This window comes from Callionymus lyra, chromosome 16 (genome assembly GCF_982586985.1).
Source record: "Callionymus lyra chromosome 16, fCalLyr1.hap1.1, whole genome shotgun sequence".
Taxonomy (NCBI): Eukaryota; Metazoa; Chordata; class Actinopteri; order Syngnathiformes; family Callionymidae; genus Callionymus; species Callionymus lyra.
Window position 1 is genome coordinate 12,254,925 of NC_141833.1, and position 11,201 is coordinate 12,266,125.

Here is an 11,201-nt window from a genome sequence, read left to right on the forward strand (position 1 = left end):
CATCAGGCGGATCATGTGAACGCAAATAAATGTTGCCTAAATGTTGAAAATGTTGTTTTCTGAAGCCTCAAAAAAAGTTGACATTTTGAGATTTCTTGACCCCGGGGGTTGAAAAAAGGGCAAAAAGTCAACGTCTCTGAAATCGGGCAATAATGTCTTTAAACCATAGTTTATCATCAGGCGGATCATGTGAATGCAAATAAATGTTGCCTAAATGTTGAAAATGTTGTTTTCTGAAGCCTCAAATAAAGTTGACATTTTGAGATTTCTTGACCCCGGGGGTTGAAAAAAGGGCTAAAAGTCAACGTCTCTGAAATCGGGCAATAATGTCTTTAAACCATAGTTTATCATCAGGCGGATCATGTGAACGCAAATAAATGTTGCCTAAATGTGGAAAATGTTGTTTTCTGAAGCCTCAAAAAAAGTTGACATTTTGAGATTTCTTGACCCCGGGGGTTGAAAAAAGGGCTAAAAGTCAACGTCTCTGAAATCGGGCAATAATGTCTTTAAACCATAGGTTATTATCAGGCGGATCATGTGAACGCAAATAAATGTTGCCTAAATGTGGAAAATGTTGTTTTCTGAAGCCTCAAAAAAAGTTGACATTTTGAGATTTCTTGACCCGGGGGGTTGAAAAAAGGGCAAAAAGTCAACGTCTCTGAAATCGGGCAATAATGTCTTTAAACCATAGCTTATCATCAGGCAGATCATGTGAATGCAAATAAATGCTGCCTAAATGTTGAAAATGTTGTTTTCTGAAGCCTCAAATAAAGTTGACATTTTGAGATTTCTTGACCCCGGGGGTTGAAAAAAGGGCAAAAAGTCAACGTCTCTGAAATCGGGCAATAATGTCTTTAAACCATAGTTTATCATCAGGCGGATCATGTGAACGCAAATAAATGTTGCCTAAATGTTGAAAATGTTGTTTTCTGAAGCCTCAAAAAAAGTTGACATTTTGAGATTTCTTGACTCCGGGGGTTGAAAAAAGGGCAAAAAGTCAACGTCTCTGAAATCGGGCAATAATGTCTTTAAACCATAGTTTATCATCAGGCGGATCATGTGAACGCAAATAAATGTTACCTAAATGTGGAAAATGTTGTTTTCTGAAGCCTCAAAAAAAGTTGACATTTTGACATTTCTTGACCCCGGGGGTTGAAAAAAGGGCTAAAAGTCAACGTCTCTGAAATCGGGCAATAATGTCTTTAAACCATAGTTTATCATCAGGCGGATCATGTGAACGCAAATAAATGTTGCCTAAATGTGGAAAATGTTGTTTTCTGAAGCCTCAAAAAAAGTTGACATTTTGACATTTCTTGACCCCGGGGGTTGAAAAAAGGGCTAAAAGTCAACGTCTCTGAAATCGGGCAATAATGTCTTTAAACCATAGTTTATCATCAGGCGGATCATGTGAACGCAAATAAATGTTGCCTAAATGTTGAAAATGTTGTTTTCTGAAGCCTCAAAAAAAGTTGACATTTTGAGATTTCTTGACCCTGGGGGTTGAAAAAAGGGCTAAAAGTCAACGTCTCTGAAATCGGCAAATAATGTCTTTAAATCATAGTTCATCATCAGGCGGATCATGTGAACGCAAATAAATGTTGCCTAAATGTTGAAAATGTTGTTTTCTGAAACCTCAAAAAAAGTTGACATTTTGAGATTTCTTGACCCCGGGGGTTGAAAAAAGGGCTAAAAGTCAACATCTCTGAAATCGGGTAATAATGTCTTTATACCATAGTTTATCATCAGGCGGATCATGTGAACGCAAATAAATGTTGCCTAAATGTTGAAAATGTTGTTTTCTGAAGCCTCAAAAAAAGTTGACATTTTGAGATTTCTTGACCCCGGGGGTTGAAAAAAGGGCAAAAAGTCAACGTCTCTGAAATCGGGCAATAATGTCTTTAAACCATAGTTTATCATCAGGCGGATCATGTGAATGCAAATAAATGTTGCCTAAATGTTGAAAATGTTGTTTTCTGAAGGCTCAAATAAAGTTGACATTTTGAGATTTCTTGACCCCGGGGGGTTGAAAAAAGGGCTAAAAGTCAACGTCTCTGAAATCGGGCAATAATGTCTTTAAACCATAGTTTATCATCAGGCGGATCATGTGAACGCAAATAAATGTTGCCTAAATGTGGAAAATGTTGTTTTCTGAAGCCTCAAAAAAAGTTGACATTTTGACATTTCTTGACCCCGGGGTTTGAAAAAAGGGCAAAAAGTCAACGTCTCTGAAATCGGGCAATAATGTCTTTAAACCATAGTTTATCATCAGGCGGATCATGTGAACGCAAATAAATGTTGCCTAAATGTGGAAAATGTTGTTTTCTGAAGCCTCAAAAAAAGTTGACATTTTGAGATTTCTTGACCCGGGGGGTTGAAAAAAGGGCAAAAAGTCAACGTCTCTGAAATCGGGCAATAATGTCTTTAAACCATAGCTTATCATCAGGCAGATCATGTGAATGCAAATAAATGCTGCCTAAATGTTGAAAATGTTGTTTTCTGAAGCCTCAAATAAAGTTGACATTTTGAGATTTCTTGACCCCGGGGGTTGAAAAAAGGGCAAAAAGTCAACGTCTCTGAAATCGGGCAATAATGTCTTTAAACCATAGTTTATCATCAGGCGGATCATGTGAACGCAAATAAATGTTGCCTAAATGTTGAAAATGTTGTTTTCTGAAGCCTCAAAAAAAGTTGACATTTTGAGATTTCTTGACTCCGGGGGTTGAAAAAAGGGCAAAAAGTCAACGTCTCTGAAATCGGGCAATAATGTCTTTAAACCATAGTTTATCATCAGGCGGATCATGTGAACGCAAATAAATGTTACCTAAATGTGGAAAATGTTGTTTTCTGAAGCCTCAAAAAAAGTTGACATTTTGACATTTCTTGACCCCGGGGGTTGAAAAAAGGGCTAAAAGTCAACGTCTCTGAAATCGGGCAATAATGTCTTTAAACCATAGTTTATCATCAGGCGGATCATGTGAACGCAAATAAATGTTGCCTAAATGTGGAAAATGTTGTTTTCTGAAGCCTCAAAAAAAGTTGACATTTTGACATTTCTTGACCCCGGGGGTTGAAAAAAGGGCTAAAAGTCAACGTCTCTGAAATCGGGCAATAATGTCTTTAAACCATAGTTTATCATCAGGCGGATCATGTGAACGCAAATAAATATTGCCTAAATGTGGAAAATGTTGTTTTCTGAAGCCTCAAAAAAAGTTGACATTTTGAGATTTCTTGACCCCGGGGGTTGAAAAAAGTGCTAAAAGTCAACGTCTCTGAAATCGGGCAATAATGTCTTTAAACCATAGTTTATCATCAGGCGGATCATGTGAACGCAAATAAATATTGCCTAAATGTGGAAAATGTTGTTTTCTGAAGCCTCAAAAAAAGTTGACATTTTGAGATTTCTTGACCGCGGGAGTTGAAAAAAGTTCTAATAGTCAACGTCTCTGAAATCGGGCAATAATGTCTTTAAACCATAGTTTATCATCAGGCGGATCATGTGAACGCAAATAAATGTTGCCTAAATGTTGAAAATGTTGTTTTCTGAAGCCTCAAAAAAAGTTGACATTTTGAGATTTATTGACCCCGGGGGTTGAAAAAAGGGCTAAAAGTCAACGTCTCTGAAATCGGGCAATAATGTCTTTAAACCATAGTTTATCATCAGGCGGATCATGTGAACGCAAATAAATGTTGCCTAAATGTGGAAAATGTTGTTTTCTGAAGCCTCAAAAAAAGTTGACATTTTGAGATTTCTTGACCCCGGGGGTTGAAAAAAGGGCAAAAAGTCAACGTCTCTGAAATCGGGCAATAATGTCTTTAAACCATAGTTTATCATCAGGCGGATCATGTGAATGCAAATAAATGTTGCCTAAATGTGGAAAATGTTGTTTTCTGAAGCCTCAAAAAAAGTTGACATTTTGACATTTCTTGACCCCGGGGGTTGAAAAAAGGGCTAAAAGTCAACGTCTCTGAAATCGGGCAATAATGTCTTTAAACCATAGTTTATCATCAGGCGGATCATGTGAACGCAAATAAATGTTGCCTAAATGTGGAAAATGTTGTTTTCTGAAGCCTCAAAAAAAGTTGACATTTTGAGATTTCTTGACCCCGGGGGTTGAAAAAAGGGCTAAAAGTCAACGTCTCTGAAATCGGGCAATAATGTCTTTAAACCATAGTTTATCATCAGGCGGATCATGTGAATGCAAATAAATGTTGCCTAAATGTGGAAAATGTTGTTTTCTGAAGCCTCAAATAAAGTTGACATTTTGAGATTTCTTGACCCCGGGGGTTGAAAAAAGGGCAAAAAGTCAACGTCTCTGAAATCGGGCAATAATGTCTTTAAACCATAGTTTATCATCAGGCGGATCATGTGAACGCAAATAAATGTTGCCTAAATGTGGAAAATGTTGTTTTCTGAAGCCTCAAAAAAAGTTGACATTTTGACATTTCTTGACCCCGGGGGTTGAAAAAAGGGCAAAAAGTCAACGTCTCTGAAATCGGGCAATAATGTCTTTAAACCATAGTTTATCATCAGGCGGATCATGTGAATGCAAATAAATGCTGCCTAAATGTTGAAAATGTTGTTTTCTGAAGCCTCAAATAAAGTTGACATTTTGAGATTTCTTGACCCCGGGGGTTGAAAAAAGGGCAAAAAGTCAATGTCTCTGAAATTGGGCAATAATGTCTTTAAACCATAGTTTATCATCAGGCGGATCATGTGAACGCAAATAAATGTTGCCTAAATGTTGAAAATGTTGTTTTCTGAAGCCTCAAAAAAGGTTGACATTTTGAGATTTCTTGACCCCGGGGGTTGAAAAAAGGGCAAAAAGTCAACGTCTCTGAAATCGGGCAATAATGTCTTTAAACCATAGTTTATCATCAGGCGGATCATGTGAACGCAAGTAAATGTTGCCTAAATGTGGAAAATGTTGTTTTCTGAAGCCTCAAAAAAAGTTGACATTTTGACATTTCTTGACCCCGGGGGTTGAAAAAAGGGCTAAAAGTCAACGTCTCTGAAATCGGGCAATAACGCTTTAAACCATAGTTTATCATCAGGCGGATCATGTGAACGCAAATAAATGTTGCCTAAATGTGGAAAATGTGTTTTTCTGAAGCCTCAAAAAAAGTTGACATTTTGACATTTCTTGACCCCGGGGGTTGAAAAAAGGGCAAAAAGTCAACGTCTCTGAAATCAGGCAATAATGTCTTTAAACCATAGTTTATCATCAGGCGGATCATGTGAACGCAAATAAATGTTGCCTAAATGTTGTAAATGTTGTTTTCTGAAGCCTCAAAAAAGGTTGACATTTTGAGATTTCTTGACCCCGGGGGTTGAAAAAAGGGCAAAAAGTCAACGTCTCTGAAATCGGGTAATAATGTCTTTAAACCATAGTTTATCATCAGGCGGATCATGTGAACGCAAATAAATGTTGCCTAAATGTTGAAAATGTTGTTTTCTGAAGCCTCAAAAAAGGTTGACATTTTGAGATTTCTTGACCCCGGGGGTTGAAAAAAGGGCAAAAAGTCAACGTCTCTGAAATCGGGCAATAATGTCTTTAAACCATAGTTTATCATCAGGCGGATCATGTGAACGCAAATAAATGTTGCCTAAATGTGGAAAATGTTGTTTTCTGAAGCCTCAAAAAAAGTTGACATTTTGACATTTCTTGACCCCGGGGGTTGAAAAAAGGGCTAAAAGTCAACGTCTCTGAAATCGGGTAATAATGTCTTTAAACCATAGTTTATCATCAGGCGGATCATGTGTACGCAAATAAATGTTGCCTAAATGTTGAAAATGTTGTTTTCTGAAGCCTAAAAAAAAGTTGACATTTTGACATTTCTTGACCCCGGGGGTTGAAAAAAGGGCTAAAAGTCAACGTCTCTGAAATCGGGCAATAATGTCTTTAAACCATAGTTTATCATCAGGCGGATCATGTGAATGCAAATAAATGTTGCCTAAATGTTGAAAATGTTGTTTTCTGAAGCCTCAAAAAAGGTTGACATTTTGAGATTTCTTGACCCCGGGGGTTGAAAAAAGGGCAAAAAGTCAACGTCTCTGAAATCAGGCAATAATGTCTTTAAACCATAGTTTATCATCAGGCGGATCATGTGAATGCAAATGAATGTTGCCTAAATGTGGAAAAAGTTGTTTTCTGAAGCCTCAAAAAAGGTTGACATTTTGAGATTTCTTGACCCCGGGGGTTGAAAAAAGGGCTAAAAGTCAACGTCTCTGAAATCGGGTAATAATGTCTTTAAACCATAGTTTATCATCAGGCGGATCATGTGAACGCAAATAAATGTTGCCTAAATGTTGAAAATGTTGTTTTCTGAAGCCTCAAAAAAGGTTGACATTTTGAGATTTCTTGACCCCGGGGGTTGAAAAAAGGGCAAAAAGTCAACGTCTCTGAAATCGGGCAATAATGTCTTTAAACCATAGCTTATCATCAGGCGAATCATGTGAATGCAAATATATGCTGCCTAAATGTTGAAAATGTTGTTTTCTGAAGCCTCAAATAAAGTTGACATTTTGACATTTCTTGACCCCGGGGGTTGAAAAAAGGGCTAAAAGTCAACGTCTCTGAAATCGGGCAATAATGTCTTTAAACCATAGTTTATCATCAGGCGGATCATGTGAACGCAAATAAATGTTGCCTAAATGTTGAAAATGTTGTTTTCTGAAGCCTCAAAAAAAGTTGACATTTTGACATTTCTTGACCCCGGGGGTTGAAAAAAGGGCAAAAAGTCAACGTCTCTGAAATCGGGCAATAATGTCTTTAAACCATAGTTTATCATCAGGCGGATCATGTGAACGCAAATAAATGTTGCCTAAATGTTGAAAATGTTGTTTTCTGAAGCCTCAAAAAAAGTTGACATTTTGAGATTTCTTGACCCCGGGGGTTGAAAAAAGGGCAAAAAGTCAACGTCTCTGAAATCGGGCAATAATGTCTTTAAACCATAGTTTATCATCAGGCGGATCATGTGTACGCAAATAAATGTTGCCTAAATGTTGAAAATGTTGTTTTCTGAAGCCTCAAAAAAAGTTGACATTTTGACATTTCTTGACCCCGGGGTTTTAAAAAAGGGCTAAAAGTCAACGTCTCTGAAATCGGGCAATAATGTCTTTAAACCATAGTTTATCATCAGGCGGATCATGTGAATGCAAATAAATGTTGCCTAAATGTTGAAAATGTTGTTTTCTGAAGCCTCAAATAAAGTTGACATTTTGAGATTTCTTGACCCCGGGGGTTGAAAAAAGGGCAAAAAGTCAACGTCTCTGAAATCGGGCAATAATGTCTTTAAACCATAGTTTATCATCAGGCGGATCATGTGAACGCAAATAAATGTTGCCTAAATGTTGAAAATGTTGTTTTCTGAAGCCTCAAAAAAAGTTGACATTTTGAGATTTCTTGACCCCGGGGGTTGAAAAAAGGGCAAAAAGTCAACGTCTCTGAAATCGGGCAATAATGTCTTTAAACCATAATTTATCATCAGGCGGATCATGTGAACGCAAATAAATGTTGCCTAAATGTGGAAAATGTTGTTTTCTGAAGCCTCAAAAAAAGTTGACATTTTGAGATTTCTTGACCCCGGGGGTTGAAAAAAGGGCTAAAAGTCAACGTCTCTGAAATCGGACAATAATGTCTTTAAACCATTGTTTATCATCAGGCGGATCATGTGAACGCAAATAAATGTTGCCTAAATGTTGAAAATGTTGTTTTCTGAAGCCTCAAAAAAAGTTGACATTTTGAGATTTCTTGACCCCGGGGGTTGAAAAAAGGGCAAAAAGTCAACGTCTCTGAAATCAGGCAATAATGTCTTTAAACCATAGCTTATCATCAGGCGGATCATGTGAATGCAAATAAATGCTGCCTAAATGTTGAATATGTTGTTTTCTGAAGCCTCAAATAAAGTTGACATTTTGAGATTTCTTGACCCCGGGGGTTGAAAAAAGGGCAAAAAGTCAACGTCTCTGAAATCGGGCAATAATGTCTTTAAACCATAGTTTATCATCAGGCGGATCATGTGAACGCAAATAAATGTTGCCAAAATGTTGAAAATGTTGTTTTCTGAAGCCTCAAAAAAAGTTGACATTTTGACATTTCTTGACCCCGGGGGTTGAAAAAAGGGCTAAAAGTCAACGTCTCTGAAATCGGGCAATAACGCTTTAAACCATAGTTTATCATCAGGCGGATCATATGAACGCAAATAAATGTTGCCTAAATGTGGAAAATGTTGTTTTCTGAAGCCTCAAAAAAAGTTGACATTTTGACATTTATTGACCCCGGGGGTTGAAAAAAGTGCTAAAAGTCAACGTCTCTGAAATCGGGCAATAATGTCTTTAAACCATAGTTTATCATCAGGCGGATCATGTGAACGCAAATAAATGTTGCCTAAATGTGGAAAATGTTGTTTTCTGAAGCCTCAAAAAAAGTTGACATTTTGAGATTTCTTGACCCCGGGTGTTGAAAAAGGGGCTAAAAGTCAACGTCTCTGAAATCGGGCAATAATGTCTTTAAACCATAGTTTATCATCAGGCGGATCATGTGAACGCAAATAAATGTTGCCTAAATGTTGAAAATGTTGTTTTCTGAAGCCTCAAAAAAAGTTGACATTTTGAGATTTCTTGACCCCGGGGGTTGAAAAAAGGGCAAAAAGTCAACGTCTCTGAAATCAGGCAATAATGTCTTTAAACCATAGCTTATCATCAGGCGGATCATGTGAATGCAAATAAATGCTGCCTAAATGTTGAAAATGTTGTTTTCTGAAGCCTCAAATAAAGTTGACATTTTGAGATTTCTTGACCCCGGGGGTTGAAAAAAGGGCAAAAAGTCAACGTCTCTGAAATCGGGCAATAATGTCTTTAAACCATAGTTTATCATCAGGCGGATCATGTGAACGCAAATAAATGTTGCCTAAATGTTGAAAATGTTGTTTTCTGAAGCCTCAAAAAAAGTTGACATTTTGAGATTTCTTGACCCCGGGGGTTGAAAAAAGGGCAAAAAGTCAACGTCTCTGAAATCGGGCAATAATGTCTTTAAACCATAGTTTATCATCAGGCGGATCATGTGAATGCAAATAAATGCTGCCTAAATGTTGAAAATGTTGTTTTCTGAAGCCTCAAATAAAGTTGACATTTTGAGATTTCTTGACCCCGGGGGTTGAAAAAAGGGCAAAAAGTCAACGTCTCTGAAATCGGGTAATAATGTCTTTAAACCATAGTTTATCATCAGGCGGATCGTGTGAACGCAAATAAATGTTGCCTAAATGAGGAAAATGTTGTTTTCTGAAGCCTCAAAAAAAATTGAAATTCTGACATTTCTTGGCTTGAAAAAAGTGCTAAAAGTCAACGTCTCTGAAATCGGGCAATAATGTCTTTAAACCATAGTTTATCATCAGGCGGATCATGTGAACGCAAATAAATGTTGCCTAAATGTTGAAAATGTTGTTTTCTGAAGCCTGAAAAAAAGTTGACATTTTGACATTTCTTGACCCCGGGGGTTGAAAAAAGGGCTAAAAGTCAACGTCTCTGAATTCGGGTAATAATGTCTTTAAACCATAGTTTATCATCAGGCGGATCATGTGAACGCAAATAAATGTTGCCTAAATGAGGAAAATGTTGTTTTCTGAAGCCTCAAAAAAAATTGAAATTCTGACATTTCTTGGCTTGAAAAAAGTGCTAAAAGTCAACGTCTCTGAAATCGGGCAATAATGTCTTTAAACCATAGTTTATCATCAGGCGGATCATGTGAACGCAAATAAATGTTGCCTAAATGTGGAAAATGTTGTTTTCTGAAGCCTCAAAAAAAGTTGACATTTTGACATTTCTTGACCCCGGGGGTTGAAAAAAGGGCTAAAAGTCAACGTCTCTGAAATCGGGCAATAACGCTTTAAACCATAGTTTATCATCAGGCGGATCATGTGAACGCAAATAAATGTTGCCTAAATGTGGAAAATGTTGTTTTCTGAAGCCTCAAAAAAAGTTGACATTTTGAGATTTCTTGACCCCGGGGGTTGAAAAAAGGGCTAAAAGTCAACGTCTCTGAAATCGGGCAATAATGTCTTTAAAGCATAGTTTATCATCAGGCGGATCATCTGAATGCAAATAAATGTTGCCTAAATGTGGAAAATGTTGTTTTCTGAAGCCTCAAAAAAAGTTGACATTTTGAGATTTCTTGACCCCGGGGGTTGAAAAAAGTGCTAAAAGTCAACGTCTCTGAAATCGGGCAATAATGTCTTTAAACCATAGTTTATCATCAGGCGGATCATGTGAACGCAAATAAATGTTGCCTAAATGTTGAAAATGTTGTTTTCTGAAGCCTCAAAAAAAGTTGACATTTTGACATTTCTTGACCCCGGGGGTTGAAAAAAGGGCAAAAAGTCAACGTCTCTGAAATCGGGCAATAATGTCTTTAAACCATAGTTTATCATCAGGCGGATCATGTGAACGCAAATAAATGTTGCCTAAATGTTGAAAATGTTGTTTTCTGAAGCCTCAAAAAAAGTTGACATTTTGAGATTTCTTGACCCCGGGGGTTGAAAAAAGGGCAAAAAGTCAACGTCTCTGAAATCGGGCAATAATGTCTTTAAACCATAGCTTATCATCAGGCGGATCATGTGAATGCAAATAAATGCTGCCTAAATGTTGAAAATGTTGTTTTCTGAAGCCTCAAATAAAGTTGACATTTTGAGATTTCTTGACCCCGGGGGTTGAAAAAAGGGCAAAAAGTCAACGTCTCTGAAATCGGGTAATAATGTCTTTAAACCATAGTTTATCATCAGGCGGATCGTGTGAACGCAAATAAATGTTGCCTAAATGAGGAAAATGTTGTTTTCTGAAGCCTCAAAAAAAATTGAAATTCTGACATTTCTTGGCTTGAAAAAAGTGCTAAAAGTCAACGTCTCTGAAATCGGGCAATAATGTCTTTAAACCATATTTTATCATCAGGCGGATCATGTGAACGCAAATAAATGTTGCCTAAATGTTGAAAATGTTGTTTTCTGAAGCCTCAAAAAAAGTTGACATTTTGACCTTTCTTGACCCCGGGGGTTGAAAAAAGGGCTAAAAGTCAACGTCTCTGAATTCGGGTAATAATGTCTTTAAACCATAGTTTATCATCAGGCGGATCATGTGAACGCAAATAAATGTTGCCTAAATGAGGAAAATGTTGTTTTCTGAAGCCTCAAAAAAATTTGAAATTCTGACA